The sequence below is a fragment of the Oncorhynchus kisutch genome, unplaced genomic scaffold, assembly GCF_002021735.2.
Source record: "Oncorhynchus kisutch isolate 150728-3 unplaced genomic scaffold, Okis_V2 scaffold1662, whole genome shotgun sequence".
In the NCBI taxonomy this organism is placed as follows: Eukaryota; Metazoa; Chordata; class Actinopteri; order Salmoniformes; family Salmonidae; genus Oncorhynchus; species Oncorhynchus kisutch.
Genome location: NW_022263607.1, coordinates 33,356 through 48,815, shown reverse-complemented (window position 1 = coordinate 48,815; position 15,460 = coordinate 33,356). Strand labels below are relative to the sequence as shown.

The following is a 15,460-nucleotide window of genomic DNA, read 5'->3' as shown; positions in this document are numbered from 1 at the left end:
AACACACAGCTGGTAGGGACAATTTGGGCTTTCTTATATTGGTTACAGTTAAGAACCCTGAAAAGAAAGGACTGCATGAGTTATAATGAAACATTGGTCATGATAGACCTCTTCTGGCACACACCCATTGCTATAGGAGAAAAGGAGGGGTGGTTGTGTATTCTGAGAGGTTTTTACCTGGTTGAGGCCAATTCAACTCTCTGTTCCTCTGACCTTGTGTGTTCCTACAGTACCTCCTCATCGGGCCCCTTGGTGTTGAGGCATATGGGGCAATTACAGTTGCATCACGGGTACAGGTAATGGCATTGATTATGGGAGATTGCCCTGAAGCTGATTGCAGTAGTAACATACCCATTAATTCTCTTGCAGGCCAGTTTACAGGCCTAAACCAAACTAGTGGTCTGGCTGATGTGTGGTGGATCTGTGGACCCAAAAGAGTGCTGAGACTCATTTCTTAGAGGAGACTGGCAAGGTACGTGTGCTCTGACCAGTTTGATAATTCCACTGACCATTGTTGATGTTACTGCTGAACAGTTGTTGGGTTCTGTATCCAGGGAACCTGAAAACATTCCATCCCATGGGAGACATAGAAGTAGTGCTCCATGGACAGAGGATGTAGTTGACATACACACTAACCTGTTAGGAGTGCCGGTGGGGTTCCTCATGAGCTTCAGGCCTTTGGCAGGAATGATGGATTATAGGTCTAGCCATGGGATGCAACAGACTGCATGGATTCATTACATCTACTATGATCAACAGCGTTTTGTTAATTACCCCCGTGATGCACTCACTGGTATGTCTGAACAGTTTGAGGCCCATATCTAGGGTTGCCAGACAGAATAGACTTGCTTTGGATATGCCTCTCTGCCAGTCAGGGGGGCGTATGCAAGATGTACGGTGAACAATGTTGCACGTATATTCCTAATAACACCAGTCCAGATAGTAGTATATCTAAGGCCCTTAGTGGGCTTGATGCACTATCTGCTGAGATGGGACCATGCGGGGGTGGAGGAGTCTGGCCTGTTCTCTTGAGTGGGAGCCTGGTTTTGGTAAGTAAACTAGAATGGTGGTTACTGGATTTCTGACCCTAATTTTTGTTATTTGACATGTTGTGCTGCTTGCATCATACTGTGTTTTAAGAAGTCTGTTACAGATGTGGTGAAGGCTTCAGGCATGATGATGCCTTTGCTTGATGCTCCAGTGGAGATGCTGATACTGAAGCATGCTTTCAGGGGAGGATGAGACTGACTGAGGATGACCCATGGTATGCTGTGGGCGAGGTAGTAGAATAAATCTTACACCACCACAGTTCCTTGTTATACATCTTTATGATGGGTTTTCTTTCCAGTATGTTTGTTCTCCCTGTTGTTAAGGTTTTGAGTCCCTGGGTGGCATGAAGCCCACTGGTGCAGGATAGGAGTAGCTGAGAGGACCAGATGGTTTATAATAATGCTTTGCTTTGCTTTACTCTGTTTTCCATGACCAAGTTTTATCCGGTATCTTACATGTCAATAAACAATAAAGTGTTATCCTGTTTTGCTAAGTGACACCCTTGTGGGTGTCAAAAGGGGGACTTAAATTCACACAATTTTTTTTTTTTTAATGTTCTGTTTTTGAATGAGCTGTTCTCTTTTGACATGAAGGTATTTTAAACTCTGTGACTGTTATATGATTCATTGCTGAATTTTTGTTCACACCCTGGGGGGTGTGAAAAAGAGGGATTATTGGTTCCTGTGTTTTACATTATAAGCCATTACCATATATATGATTGAATATTATCTGCTGTTGGCTTGTGTTGATGTATGCAAGTGTTATGCAACATAGCTGACTTGAAACATTGTTAAAAGTGTCAGGGCCAGGGGACTTTCTCATGCTGGAAAAATACAGAAGGGAGGGCACATTCAGAGCGTGGGGTTGCGAGAACAAGCGTTTTTTTTGTTGTTAGATAACAGGAGCCAGGTGCGTGATAACGGTATGGAGCATGAGAGCCTGGCTGCAACTTCTCTTATGACATTCCAGAATCGCATTGCAGTAGATATGCTACTGGCGGAGAAAGGTGGAGCTTGTACTATGTTTGGTGAACAGTGTTGCACTTTCATCCCTAATAACGCAGCCTCCGATGGTAGCTTGACCATGGCCCTAGAAGGTTTGAGGACGCTTAATGGTAAAATGAAATCTCATTCTGGGATGGATACCTCGATGTGGGACTCCTGGATGAGTGCGTTTGGTAAATATAAAACCCTGGTGTCCTCCATTTTGGTATCCATTTCGGTGTTCGCTGACATTTTAGTTCTCTGTGGATGCTGTGCATTCCATGCATCCGTTCCTTGCCACTAGGGTTATCTCTAGAGCCTTGACCCTTCCTCCCCTTCCCAGATGTTTCCTCTGCTGGATAAAGACCTACATGAATTCGAGGATGAGGAGGAGAGTGCCTATTTAGGTTACATTATATCTGCTGTTGCCTTATGGGGATGTATGTATGTGTTATGCAAGTGGATCATTCCGCCTGACTTGCCTAGTTTAAGTCACATCTCTTTGGAGATGTGAAGAGAGGGAATCACAACTTTTTCCTGCGGGAAAAAAGTTGGCTTATGTAGACAAGCATTTACTTTTATTTTGAGCTGTTGTTCTCCGCTCTGTAAAATGAGGGTTGTAAGTTCTAGGTGGCTGGTAGCCAACTTAGTACATAGTGGGATTGAATGGAGAACATGATGTAATACATATATATCTAGTTTCTGTTTAAAACCGTGCCTTATTTCATAGTCCCCTTGGGAGAAGTTTCTCTTTGTGTCTGGATCCAGTTAGGTTGTGTCACGTCTCTGGTGAGACGTGAAGAGAGGGTTTTGTAGAGAAATGCTAATTCTTATGTAGGTGACCAAACTATTGTTAAGGGGGGGCTACAACTCAGAGCTGAGCCTGTGGGGTCCCCTACAGGATAGCTCCCCATTACACTAATGGCCAAAACCAGCGCACACACACATGATCTCCGTTGTCTCTGAACGTTGAATGCCCGAAGAGGATTTACGATGACGACAGACTACTGAGCCAATGGCGGAAGACTACAGACTACACCCCAGCTGAACCAATCCAAAGATCCGATCTTCCAGAATCACCTACTTTCTTTTCTATATAATAGTGGTGTACTGATTGTAACGGCCTCTTCTTCGTCTGCGCTTCCGTACGAACCAGCGGGAGAGCCGTAATTACGCTGTTCTAGATATCTTTACTCTGAATAAACTGTAGCTTGTCATACAATTTACCACCTTGTCTGAATCGATCCTTGACCGACTCGTCCGTCTACATACCAAATTACTAACACCTCACACGCGAAAGTCAGTCACACCTTAATTTTCCACACATTAGGTTTCTGTAGTGTAGTGGTTATCACATTCGCCTCACACGCGAAAGGTCCCTGGTTCGAAACCATGCGGAAACATTTGTAATATTCAATATTTCCCAATGCCCAGAGGCTAGCATTTGGTTTAAAACAGTTGAGTTTTGTCTAAACCTTGCAGTCTACCTAGATTATTTTCTGTCATTACAGCTGCTTGATGTGACCGCTAGTTTTTAATGGGTACTATACACAATACCCCATAATGACAAAGCGATAACATATAATTTTTATTAATGAAAAAATATTTAAAAAAAACTTATTTACATACGTTTTCAGACCCTTTGCTATGAGGCTGGAAATTGAGCTCAGGTCCATCCTGTTTCCATTGATCATCCTTAGATATTTCTTTAACTTGATTGGAGTCCACCTGTGGTAAATTCAAATGATTGGTCATTTCTGCAGCATGAAGGTACCCAAGAACACAGTGGCTTCCATCACTCTTAAATGGAAGAAGTTTTGAACCACCAAGCCTCTTCCAAGAGCCGGCGGCACACAATAATTCCCGGCTTCTCAAGCCTTATTGCTTAATTAATGGACTAAGTAATTTCTGATTTCATTACGTTCTGAGAGCGATAAATGTCCCACCCAGCCAAAGTCAGTCACACCCTTTGAATTCAACTCATTAGGTTTCGGTAGTGTAGTGGTTATCACGTTCGCTTAACACGCGAAAGGTCCCCAGTTCGAGACCGGGCGGAAACATATTTAAAAAAATTGGACAGTAAGCCTATTCACTTAGGACTCGGTCCCAATTTCGGAATTCATGCTTTTCCTTCGCACTTCTCAATATTTGCTATTCAGACATACCTTTTTTAGTCGCGTAACGCACTCTGCATGTGTGGCTAGCTTGGCGCTCTGAATATATTCCTGCTACGTGTGGTCTGAGGTCCATAATGATTCAAATAGTTTACCATGCCAGGGTAAGCTGACAAGAAACACAGCCCTTATTTCAAGTGTTTTTAAAATCCCCCGTGGGGAATATGAATGGTGGAAAAACGATTGGAACCATTTTCCTGTTTGACCGCTAGTTTTTAATGGGTATTATGGCTCTTTCTGTGGTACTGAATTTGGGATATTATGTGAGGTAGACTTGTGGGCATTCCTAATATTTTCCACGACTTCCTCTTTTTGTATTGTAGTTTCAGTAGTGTAGTGGTTATCACGTTCGCCTCACACGCGAAAGTCAGTCACACCCTTAGTTTTCCACACATTAGGTTTCCGTAGTGTAGTGGTTATCACATTCGCCTTACACGCGAAAGGTCCCTGGTTCGAAACCGTGCGGAAACATTTTGTAATATTCAATATTTCCCACTGCCCAGAGGCTAGCATTTGGTTTGAAACAGTTGAGTTTTGTCTAAACCTTGCAGTCTGCCTAGATTATTTTCTGTCATTACAGCTGCTTGATGTGACCGCTAGTTTTTAATGGGTACTATACACAATACCCCATAATGACAAAGCGATAACATATAGTTTTTATTAATGAAAAAATATTTAAAAATAAACGTATTTACATACGTTTTCAGACCCTTTGCTATGAGGCTGGAAATTGAGCTCAGGTCCATCCTGTTTCCATTGATCATCCTTAGATATTTCTTTAACTTGATTGGAGTCCACCTGTGGTAAATTCAAATGATTGGTCATTTCTGCAGCATTGAAGGTACCCAAGAACACAGTGGCTTCCATCACTCTTAAATGGAAGAAGTTTTGAACCACCAAGCCTCTTCCAAGAGCCGGCGGCACACAATAATTCCCGGCTTCTCAAGCCTTATTGCTTAATTAATGGACTAAGTAATTTCTGATTTCATTACGTTCTGAGAGCGATAAATGTCCCACCCAGCCAAAGTCACTCACACCCCTTTGAATTCCACTCATTAGGTTTCTGTAGTGTAGTGGTTATCACGTTCGCTTAACACGCGAAAGGTCCCCGGTTCGAGACCGGGCGGAAACATATGTTATAAAAATTGGACAGAAGCCTATTCACTTAGGACTTCGGTCCCAAGTTTCGGAATTCCATGCTTGCCTTTTCTTCGCACCTCTCAATATTTGCTATTCAGACATACCTTTTTTAGTCGCGTACGCAATCTGCATGGTGGCTAGCTTGGGCCCTCTGAATACATTCCTGCTATGTATGGTCTGAGGTCCAATAATGATTCAAATAGTTACCATGCCAGGGTAAGCGACAAGAAACACAGCCCTTATTTCAAGTGTTTTTAAAATCCCCCGTGGGGAATATGAATTGTGGAAAAACGATTGGAACCATTTTTCCTGTTTGACCGCTAGTTTTTTAATCGGGTATTATGGCTATTTCTGTGGTACTGAACTTTGGGATATTATCTGTGGTTAGAATTCGTTGCATTCCTATTATTTGCCACCACTTCCTCTTTTTGTATTGTACGTTTTCAGTAGTGCTAGTGGTTATCACGTTCGCCTCACACGCGAAAGGTCAGGTCACACCCTTAGCTTTTCTACACATAGGTTTCCGTAGTGTAGTGGGTTATCACATTCCCCTCACACGCGAAAGGTCCCTGGTTCGAAACCCTTGCGGAAACATTTGTAATATTCAATACTTCCCAATGCCCAGAGCGGCTAGCATTTGGCTTGAAACAGTTGAGTTTTGGGCTAAACCTTGCAGTCTACCTAGATTATTTTCTGTCATTACAGCTGCTTGATGTGACCGCTAGTTTTTAATGGGTACTATACACAATACCCCATAATGACAAAGCGATAACATATAGTTTTATTAATGAAAAAAATATTTAAAAAAATACTTATTTACATATGTTTTCAGACCCTTTGATATGAGGCTGGAAATTGAGCTCAGGTCCATCCTGTTTCCATTGATCATCCTTAGATATTTCTTTAACTTGATTGGAGTCCACCTGTGGTAAATTCAAATGATTGGTCATTTCTGCAGCATTGAAGGTACCCAAGAACACAGTGGCTTCCATCACTCTTAAATGGAAGAAGTTTGAACCACCAAGCCTCTTCCAAGAGCCGGCGGCACACAATAATTCCCGGCTTCTCAAGCCTTATTGCTTAATTAATGGACTAAGTAATTTCTGATTTCATTAGGTTCTGCGAGCGATAAATGTCCCACCCAGCCAAAGTCAGTCACACCCTTTGAATTCCACTCATTAGGTTTCCGTAGTGTAGTGGTTATCACGTTCGCTTAACACGCGAAAGGTCCCCTGTTCGAAACCGGGCGGAAAGATATTTTAAAAAATTGGACAGTAAGCCTATTCACTTAGGACTCGGTCCCAATTTCGGAATTCATGCTTTTCCTTCGCACTTCTCAATATTTGCTATTCAGACATACCTTTTTTAGTCGCGTAACGCACTCTGCATGTGTGGCTAGCTTGGGCGCTCTCTGAATACATTCCTGCTACGTCGTGGTCTGAGGTCCATAATGATTCAAATAGTTTACCATGCCAGGGTAAGCTGACAAGAAAACACAGCCCTATTTCAAGTGTTTTTAAAATCCCCCGTGGGGATCATGAATGGTGGAAAACGATTGGAACAATTTTCCTGTTTGACCGCTAGTTTTTAATGGGTATTATGGCTCTTTTTCGTGGTACTCAATTTGGGATATTATGTGAGGTAGACTTGTGGGCATTCCTAATATTTTCCACGACTTCCTCTTTTTGTATTGTAGTTTCAGTAGTGTAGTGGTTATCACGTTCGCCTCACACGCGAAAGTCAGTCACACCCTTAGTTTTCCACACATTAGGTTTCCGTAGTGTAGTGGTTATCACGTTCGCCTCACACGCGAAAGGTCCCCGGTTCGAAACCGTGCGGAAACATTTTGTAATATTCAATATTTCCCAATGCCCAGAGGCTAGCATTTGGTTTGAAACAGTTGAGTTTTGTCTAAACCTTGCAGTCTACCTAGATTATTTTCTGTCATTACAGCTGCTTGATGTGACCGCTAGTTGTTAATGGGTACTATACACAATACCCCATAATGACAAAGCGATAACATATAGTTTTTATTAATGAAAAAAATATTTAAAAAAAAACTTATTTACATACGTTTTCAGACCCTTTGCTATGAGGCTGGAAATTGAGCTCAGGTCCATCCTGTTTCCATTGATCATCCTTAGATATTTCTTTAACTTGATTGGAGTCCACCTGTGGTAAATTCAAATGATTGGTCATTGCTGCCAGCATTGAAGGTACCCCAGAACACAGTGGCTTCCATCACTCTTAATGGAAGAAGTTTTGAAACCATCCAAGCCTCTTCCAAGAGCCGGCGGCACACAATAATTCCCGGCTTCTCAAGCCTTATTGCTTAATTAATGGACTAAGTAATTTCTGATTTCATTAGGTTCTGAGAGCGATAAATGTCCCACCCAGCCAAAGTCAGTCACACCCTTTGAATTCCTCTCATTAGGTTTCTGTAGTGTAGTGGTTATCACGTTCGCTTAACACGCGAAAGGTCCCCGGTTCGAGACCGGGCGGAAACATATTTTAAAAAAATTGGACAGTAAGCCTATTCACTTAGGACTCGGTCCCAATTTCGGAATTCATGCTTTTCCTTCGCACTTCTCAATATTTGCTATTCAGACATACCTTTTTTAGTCGCGTAACGCACTCTGCATGTGTGGCTAGCTTGGGCGCTCTGAATACATCCTGCTACGTGTGGTCTGAGGTCCATAATGATTCAAATAGTTTACCATGCCAGGGTAAGCTGACAAGAAACACAGCCCTTATTTCAAGTGTTTTTAAAATCCCCCGTGGGGAATATGAATGGTGGAAAAACGATTGGAACCATTTTCCTGTTTGACCGCTAGTTTTAATGGGTATTATGGCTCTTCTGTGGTACTCAATTTGGGATATTATGTGAGGTAGACTTGTGGGCATTCCTAATATTTTCCACGACTTCCTCTTTTTGTATTGTAGTTTCAGTAGTGTAGTGGTTATCACGTTCGCCTCACACGCGAAGTCAGTCACACCCTTAGTTTTCCACACATTAGGTTTCCGTAGTGTAGTGGTTATCACGTTCGCCTCACACGCGAAAGGTCCCGGTTCGAAACCGTGCGGAAACATTTTGTAATATTCAATATTTCCCAATGCCCAGAGGCTAGCATTTGGTTTGAAACAGTTGAGTTTTGTCTAAACCTTGCAGTCTACCTAGATTATTTTCTGTCATTACAGCTGCTTGATGTGACCGCTAGTTTTTAATGGGTACTATACACAATACCCATAATGACAAAGCGATAACATATAGTTTTTATTAATGAAAAAAATATTTAAAAAAAACTTATTTACATACGTTTTCAGACCCTTTGCTATGAGGCTGGAAATTGAGCTCAGGTCCATCCTGTTTCCATTGATCATCCTTAGATATTTCTTTAACTTGATTGGAGTCCACCTGTGGTAAATTCAAATGATTGGTCATTTCTGCAGCATTGAAGGTACCCAAGAACACAGTGGCTTCCATCACTCTTAAATGGAAGAAGTTTTGAACCACCAAGCCTCTTCCAAGAGCCGGCGGCACACAATAATTCCCGGCTTCTCAAGCCTTATTGCTTAATTAATGGACTAAGTAATTTCTGATTTCATTAGGTTCTGAGAGCGATAAATGTCCCACCCAGCCAAAGTCAGTCACACCCTTTGAATTCCACTCATTAGGTTTCTGTAGTGTAGTGGTTATCACGTTCGCTTAACACGCGAAAGGTCCCCGGTTCGAGACCGGGCGGAAACATATTTTAAAAAATTGGACAGTAAGCCTATTCACTTAGGACTCGGTCCCAATTTCGGGAATTCATGCTTTTCCTTCGCACTTCTCAATATTTGCTATTCAGACATACCTTTTTTAGTCGCGTAACGCACTCTGCATGTGTGGCTAGCTTGGGCGCTCTGAATACATTCCTGCTACGTGTGGTCTGAGGTCCATAATGATTCAAATAGTTTACCATGCCAGGGTAAGCTGACAAGAAACACAGCCCTTATTTCAAGTGTTTTTAAAATCCCCCGTGGGGAATATGAATGGTGGAAAAACGATTGGAACCATTTTCCTGTTTGACCGCTAGTTTTTAATGGGTATTATGGCTCTTTCTGTGGTACTCAATTTGGGATATTATGTGAGGTAGACTTGTGGGCATTCCTAATATTTTCCACGACTTCCTCTTTTTGTATTGTAGTTTCAGTAGTGTAGTGGTTATCACGTTCGCCTCACACGCGAAAGTCAGTCACACCCTTAGTTTTCCACACATTAGGTTTCCGTAGTGTAGTGGTTATCACGTTCGCCTCACACGCGAAAGGTCCCCGGTTCGAAACCGTGCGGAAACATTTTGTAATATTCAATATTTCCCAATGCCCAGAGGCTAGCATTTGGTTTGAAACAGTTGAGTTTTGTCTAAACCTTGCAGTCTACCTAGATTATTTTCTGTCATTACAGCTGCTTGATGTGACCGCTAGTTTTTAATGGGTACTATACACAATACCCCATAATGACAAAGCGATAACATATAGTTTTTATTAATGAAAAAATATTTAAAAAAACTTATTTACATACGTTTTCAGACCCTTTGCTATGAGGCTGGAAATTGAGCTCAGGTCCATCCTGTTTCCATTGATCATCCTTAGATATTTCTTTAACTTGATTGGAGTCCACCTGTGGTAAATTCAAATGATTGGTCATTTCTGCAGCATTGAAGGTACCCAAGAACACAGTGGCTTCCATCACTCTTAAATGGAAGAAGTTTTGAACCACCAAGCCTCTTCCAAGAGCCGGCGGCACACAATAATTCCCGGCTTCTCAAGCCTTATTGCTTAATTAATGGACTAAGTAATTTCTGATTTCATTAGGTTCTGAGAGCGATAAATGTCCCACCCAGCCAAAGTCAGTCACACCCTTTGAATTCCACTCATTAGGTTTCTGTAGTGTAGTGGTTATCACGTTCGCTTAACACGCGAAAGGTCCCCGGTTCGAGACCGGGCGGAAACATATTTTAAAAAATTGGACAGTAAGCCTATTCACTTAGGACTCGGTCCCAATTTCGGAATTCATGCTTTTCCTTCGCACTTCTCAATATTTGCTATTCAGACATACCTTTTTTAGTCGCGTAACGCACTCTGCATGTGTGGCTAGCTTGGGCGCTCTGAATACATTCCTGCTACGTGTGGTCTGAGGTCCATAATGATTCAAATAGTTTACCATGCCAGGGTAAGCTGACAAGAAACACAGCCCTTATTTCAAGTGTTTTTAAAATCCCCCGTGGGGAATATGAATGGTGGAAAAACGATTGGAACCATTTTCCTGTTTGACCGCTAGTTTTTAATGGGTATTATGGCTCTTTCTGTGGTACTCAATTTGGGATATTATGTGAGGTAGACTTGTGGGCATTCCTAATATTTTCCACGACTTCCTCTTTTTGTATTGTAGTTTCAGTAGTGTAGTGGTTATCACGTTCGCCTCACACGCGAAAGTCAGTCACACCCTTAGTTTTCCACACATTAGGTTTCCGTAGTGTAGTGGTTATCACGTTCGCCTCACACGCGAAAGGTCCCCGGTTCGAAACCGTGCGGAAACATTTTGTAATATTCAATATTTCCCAATGCCCAGAGGCTAGCATTTGGTTTGAAACAGTTGAGTTTTGTCTAAACCTTGCAGTCTACCTAGATTATTTTCTGTCATTACAGCTGCTTGATGTGACCGCTAGTTTTTAATGGGTACTATACACAATACCCCATAATGACAAAGCGATAACATATAGTTTTTATTAATGAAAAAAATATTTAAAAAAAAACTTATTTACATACGTTTTCAGACCCTTTGCTATGAGGCTGGAAATTGAGCTCAGGTCCATCCTGTTTCCATTGATCATCCTTAGATATTTCTTTAACTTGATTGGAGTCCACCTGTGGTAAATTCAAATGATTGGTCATTTCTGCAGCATTGAAGGTACCCAAGAACACAGTGGCTTCCATCACTCTTAAATGGAAGAAGTTTTGAACCACCAAGCCTCTTCCAAGAGCCGGCGGCACACAATAATTCCCGGCTTCTCAAGCCTTATTGCTTAATTAATGGACTAAGTAATTTCTGATTTCATTAGGTTCTGAGAGCGATAAATGTCCCACCCAGCCAAAGTCAGTCACACCCTTTGAATTCCTCTCATTAGGTTTCTGTAGTGTAGTGGTTATCACGTTCGCTTAACACGCGAAAGGTCCCCGGTTCGAGACCGGGCGGAAACATATTTAAAAAATTGGACAGTAAGCCTATTCACTTAGGACTCGGTCCCAATTTCGGAATTCATGCTTTTCCTTCGCACTTCTCAATATTTGCTATTCAGACATACCTTTTTTAGTCGCGTAACGCACTCTGCATGTGTGGCTAGCTTGGGCGCTCTGAATACATTCCTGCTACGTGTGGTCTGAGGTCCATAATGATTCAAATAGTTTACCATGCCAGGGTAAGCTGACAAGAAACACAGCCCTTATTCAAGTGTTTTTAAAATCCCCCGTGGGGAATATGAATGGTGGAAAAACGATTGGAACCATTTTCCTGTTTGACCGCTAGTTTTTAATGGGTATTATGGCTCTTTCTGTGGTACTCAATTTGGGATATTATGTGAGGTAGACTTGTGGGCATTCCTAATATTTTCCACGACTTCCTCTTTTTGTATTGTAGTTTCAGTAGTGTAGTGGTTATCACGTTCGCCTCACACGCGAAAGTCAGTCACACCCTTAGTTTTCCACACATTAGGTTTCCGTAGTGTAGTGGTTATCACATTCGCCTCACACGCGAAAGGTCCCCGGTTCGAAACCGTGCGGAAACATTTTGTAATATTCAATATTTCCCAATGCCCAGAGGCTAGCATTTGGTTTGAAACAGTTGAGTTTTGTCTAAACCTTGCAGTCTACCTAGATTATTTTCTGTCATTACAGCTGCTTGATGTGACCGCTAGTTGTTAATGGGTACTATACACAATACCCCATAATGACAAAGCGATAACATATAGTTTTTATTAATGAAAAAAATATTTAAAAAAAACTTATTTACATACGTTTTCAGACCCTTTGCTATGAGGCTGGAAATTGAGCTCAGGTCCATCCTGTTTCCATTGATCATCCTTAGATATTTCTTTAACTTGATTGGAGTCCACCTGTGGTAAATTCAAATGATTGGTCATTTCTGCAGCATTGAAGGTACCCAAGAACACAGTGGCTTCCATCACTCTTAAATGGAAGAAGTTTTGAACCACCAAGCCTCTTCCAAGAGCCGGCGGCACACAATAATTCCCGGCTTCTCAAGCCTTATTGCTTAATTAATGGACTAAGTAATTTCTGATTTCATTAGGTTCTGAGAGCGATAAATGTCCCACCGAGCCAAAGTCAGTCACACCCTTTGAACTCCACTCATTAGGTTTCCGTAGTGTAGTGGTTATCACGTTTGCTTAACACGTGACAGGTCCCCGGTTCGAGACTGGGCTGAAACATATTTTAAAAAATTGGACAGTAAGCCTATTCACTTAGGACTTGGTCCCAATTTCGGAATTCATGCTTTTCCTTCGCACTTCTCAATATTTGCTATTCAGACATACCTTTTTTAGTCGCGTAACGCACTCTGCATGTGTGGCTAGCTTGGGCGCTCTGAATACATTCCTGCTACGTGTGGTCTGAGGTCCATAATGATTCAAATAGTTTACCATGCCAGGGTAAGCTGACAAGAAACACAGCCCTTATTTCAAGTGTTTTTAAAATCCCCCGTGGGGAATATGAATGGTGGAAAAACGATTGGAACCATTTTCCTGTTTGACCGCTAGTTTTTAATGGGTATTATGGCTCTTTCTGTGGTACTCAATTTGGGATATTATGTGAGGTAGACTTGTGGGCATTCCTAATATTTTCCACGACTTCCTCTTTTTGTATTGTAGTTTCAGTAGTGTAGTGGTTATCACGTTCGCCTCACACGCGAAAGTCAGTCACACCCTTAGTTTTGCACACATTAGGTTTCTGTAGTGTAGTGGTTATCACGTTCACCTCACACGCGAAAGGTCCCCGGTTCGAAACCGTGCGGAAACATTTCGTAATATTCAATATTTCCCAATGCCCAGAGGCTAGCATTTGGTTTGAAACAGTTGAGTTTTGTCTAAACCTTGCAGTCTACCTAGATTATTTTCTGTCATTACAGCTGCTTGATGTGACCGCTAGTTTTTAATGGGTACTATACACAATACCCCATAATGACAAAGCGATAACATATAGTTTTTATTAATGAAAAAAATATTTAAAAAAAAACTTATTTACATACGTTTTCAGACCCTTTGCTATGAGGCTGGAAATTGAGCTCAGGTCCATCCTGTTTCCATTGATCATCCTTAGATATTTCTTTAACTTGATTGGAGTCCACCTGTGGTAAATTCAAATGATTGGTCATTTCTGCAGCATTGAAGGTACCCAAGAACACAGTGGCTTCCATCACTCTTAAATGGAAGAAGTTTTGAACCACCAAGCCTCTTCCAAGAGCCGGCGGCACACAATAATTCCCGGCTTCTCAAGCCTTATTGCTTAATTAATGGACTAAGTAATTTCTGATTTCATTAGGTTCTGAGAGCTATAAATGTCCCACCCAGCCAAAGTCAGTCACACCCTTTGAAATCCTCTCATTAGGTTTCTGTAGTGTAGTGGTTATCACGTTCGCTTAACACGTGAAAGGTCCCCGGTTCGAGACCGGGCGGAAACATATTTAAAAAAATTGGTCAGTAAGCCTATTCACTTAGGACTCGGTCCCAATTTCGGAATTCATGCTTTTCCTTCGCACTTCTCAATATTTGCTATTCAGACATACCTTTTTTAGTCGCGTAACGCAGTCTGCATGTGTGGCTAGCTTGGGCGCTCTGAATACATTCCTGCTACGTGTGGTCTGAGGTCCATAATGATTCAAATAGTTTACCATGCCAGGGTAAGCTGACAAGAAACACAGCCCTTATATCAAGTGTTTTTAAAATCCCCCGTGGGGAATATGAATGGTGGAAAAACGATTGGAACCATTTTCCTGTTTGACCGCTAGTTTTTAATGGGTATTATGGCTCTTTCTGTGGTACTCAATTTGGGATATTATGTGAGGTAGACTTGTGGGCATTCCTAATATTTTCCACGACTTCCTCTTTTTGTATTGTAGTTTCAGTAATGTAGTGGTTATCACGTTCGCCTCACACGCAAAAGTCAGTCACACCCTTAGTTTTCCACACATTAGGTTTCCGTAGTGTAGTGGTTATCACATTCGCCTCACACGCGAAAGGTCCCCGGATCGAAACCGTGCGGAAACATTTTATAATATTCAATATTTCCCAATGCCCAGAGGCTAGCATTTGGTTTGAAACAGTTGAGTTTTGTCTAAACCTTGCAGTCTACCTAGATTATTTTCTGTCATTACAGCTGCTTGATGTGACCGCTAGTTGTTAATGGGTACTATACACAATACCCCATAATGACAAAGCGATAACATATAGTTTTTATTAATGAAAAAAATATTTAAAAAAAACGTATTTACATACGTTTTCAGACCCTTTGCTATGAGGCTGGAAATTGAGCTCAGGTCCATCCTGTTTCCATTGATCATCCTTAGATATTTCTTTAACTTGATTGGAGTCCACCTGTGGTAAATTCAAATGATTGGTCATTTCTGCAGCATTGAAGGTACCCAAGAACACAGTGGCTTCCATCACTCTTAAATGGAAGAAGTTTTGAACCACCAAGCCTCTTCCAAGAGCCGGCGGCACACAATAATTCCCGGCTTCTCAAGCCTTATTGCTTAATTAATGGACTAAGTAATTTCTGATTTCATTAGGTTCTGAGAGCGATAAATGTCCCACCGAGCCAAAGTCAGTCACACCCTTTGAACTCCACTCATTAGGTTTCCGTAGTGTAGTGGTTATCACGTTTGCTTAACACGTGACAGGTCCCCGGTTCGAGACTGGGCTGAAACATATTTTAAAAAATTGGACAGTAAGCCTATTCACTTAGGACTTGGTCCCAATTTCGGAATTCATGCTTTTCCTTCGCACTTCTCAATATTTGCTATTCAGACATACCTTTTTTAGTCGCGTAACGCACTCTGCATGT

At 41.7% G+C, this 15,460-nt stretch overlaps 14 non-coding genes across 14 annotated transcripts; all 14 read left to right on the top strand.

Annotated features, from left to right (window-relative positions):
- The first annotated feature begins 3,363 nt into the window (after positions 1-3,363).
- Positions 3,364-3,436, top strand: trnav-cac (transfer RNA valine (anticodon CAC)). Its single transcript has one exon. It is a non-coding gene; the product is annotated as a tRNA-Val (tRNA).
- A 1,169-nt stretch (positions 3,437-4,605) lies between these two features.
- trnav-uac (transfer RNA valine (anticodon UAC)) lies at positions 4,606-4,678 on the top strand. The gene has a single exon. It is a non-coding gene; the product is annotated as a tRNA-Val (tRNA).
- A 588-nt stretch (positions 4,679-5,266) lies between these two features.
- trnav-aac (transfer RNA valine (anticodon AAC)) lies at positions 5,267-5,339 on the top strand. The gene has a single exon. It is a non-coding gene; the product is annotated as a tRNA-Val (tRNA).
- A 1,779-nt stretch (positions 5,340-7,118) lies between these two features.
- Positions 7,119-7,191, top strand: trnav-cac (transfer RNA valine (anticodon CAC)). The gene has a single exon. It is a non-coding gene; the product is annotated as a tRNA-Val (tRNA).
- Positions 7,192-7,781: 590 nt separating this feature from the next.
- Positions 7,782-7,854, top strand: trnav-aac (transfer RNA valine (anticodon AAC)). The gene has a single exon. It is a non-coding gene; the product is annotated as a tRNA-Val (tRNA).
- A 510-nt stretch (positions 7,855-8,364) lies between these two features.
- On the top strand, positions 8,365-8,436 carry trnav-cac (transfer RNA valine (anticodon CAC)). Its single transcript has one exon. It is a non-coding gene; the product is annotated as a tRNA-Val (tRNA).
- Positions 8,437-9,022: 586 nt separating this feature from the next.
- trnav-aac (transfer RNA valine (anticodon AAC)) lies at positions 9,023-9,095 on the top strand. The gene has a single exon. It is a non-coding gene; the product is annotated as a tRNA-Val (tRNA).
- Positions 9,096-9,609: 514 nt separating this feature from the next.
- On the top strand, positions 9,610-9,682 carry trnav-cac (transfer RNA valine (anticodon CAC)). Its single transcript has one exon. It is a non-coding gene; the product is annotated as a tRNA-Val (tRNA).
- Positions 9,683-10,267: 585 nt separating this feature from the next.
- trnav-aac (transfer RNA valine (anticodon AAC)) lies at positions 10,268-10,340 on the top strand. Its single transcript has one exon. It is a non-coding gene; the product is annotated as a tRNA-Val (tRNA).
- A 513-nt stretch (positions 10,341-10,853) lies between these two features.
- Positions 10,854-10,926, top strand: trnav-cac (transfer RNA valine (anticodon CAC)). The gene has a single exon. It is a non-coding gene; the product is annotated as a tRNA-Val (tRNA).
- Positions 10,927-11,514: 588 nt separating this feature from the next.
- trnav-aac (transfer RNA valine (anticodon AAC)) lies at positions 11,515-11,587 on the top strand. Its single transcript has one exon. It is a non-coding gene; the product is annotated as a tRNA-Val (tRNA).
- Positions 11,588-12,098: 511 nt separating this feature from the next.
- Positions 12,099-12,171, top strand: trnav-cac (transfer RNA valine (anticodon CAC)). Its single transcript has one exon. It is a non-coding gene; the product is annotated as a tRNA-Val (tRNA).
- A 1,834-nt stretch (positions 12,172-14,005) lies between these two features.
- trnav-aac (transfer RNA valine (anticodon AAC)) lies at positions 14,006-14,078 on the top strand. The gene has a single exon. It is a non-coding gene; the product is annotated as a tRNA-Val (tRNA).
- Positions 14,079-14,591: 513 nt separating this feature from the next.
- On the top strand, positions 14,592-14,664 carry trnav-cac (transfer RNA valine (anticodon CAC)). Its single transcript has one exon. It is a non-coding gene; the product is annotated as a tRNA-Val (tRNA).
- Positions 14,665-15,460: the final 796 nt, after the last annotated feature.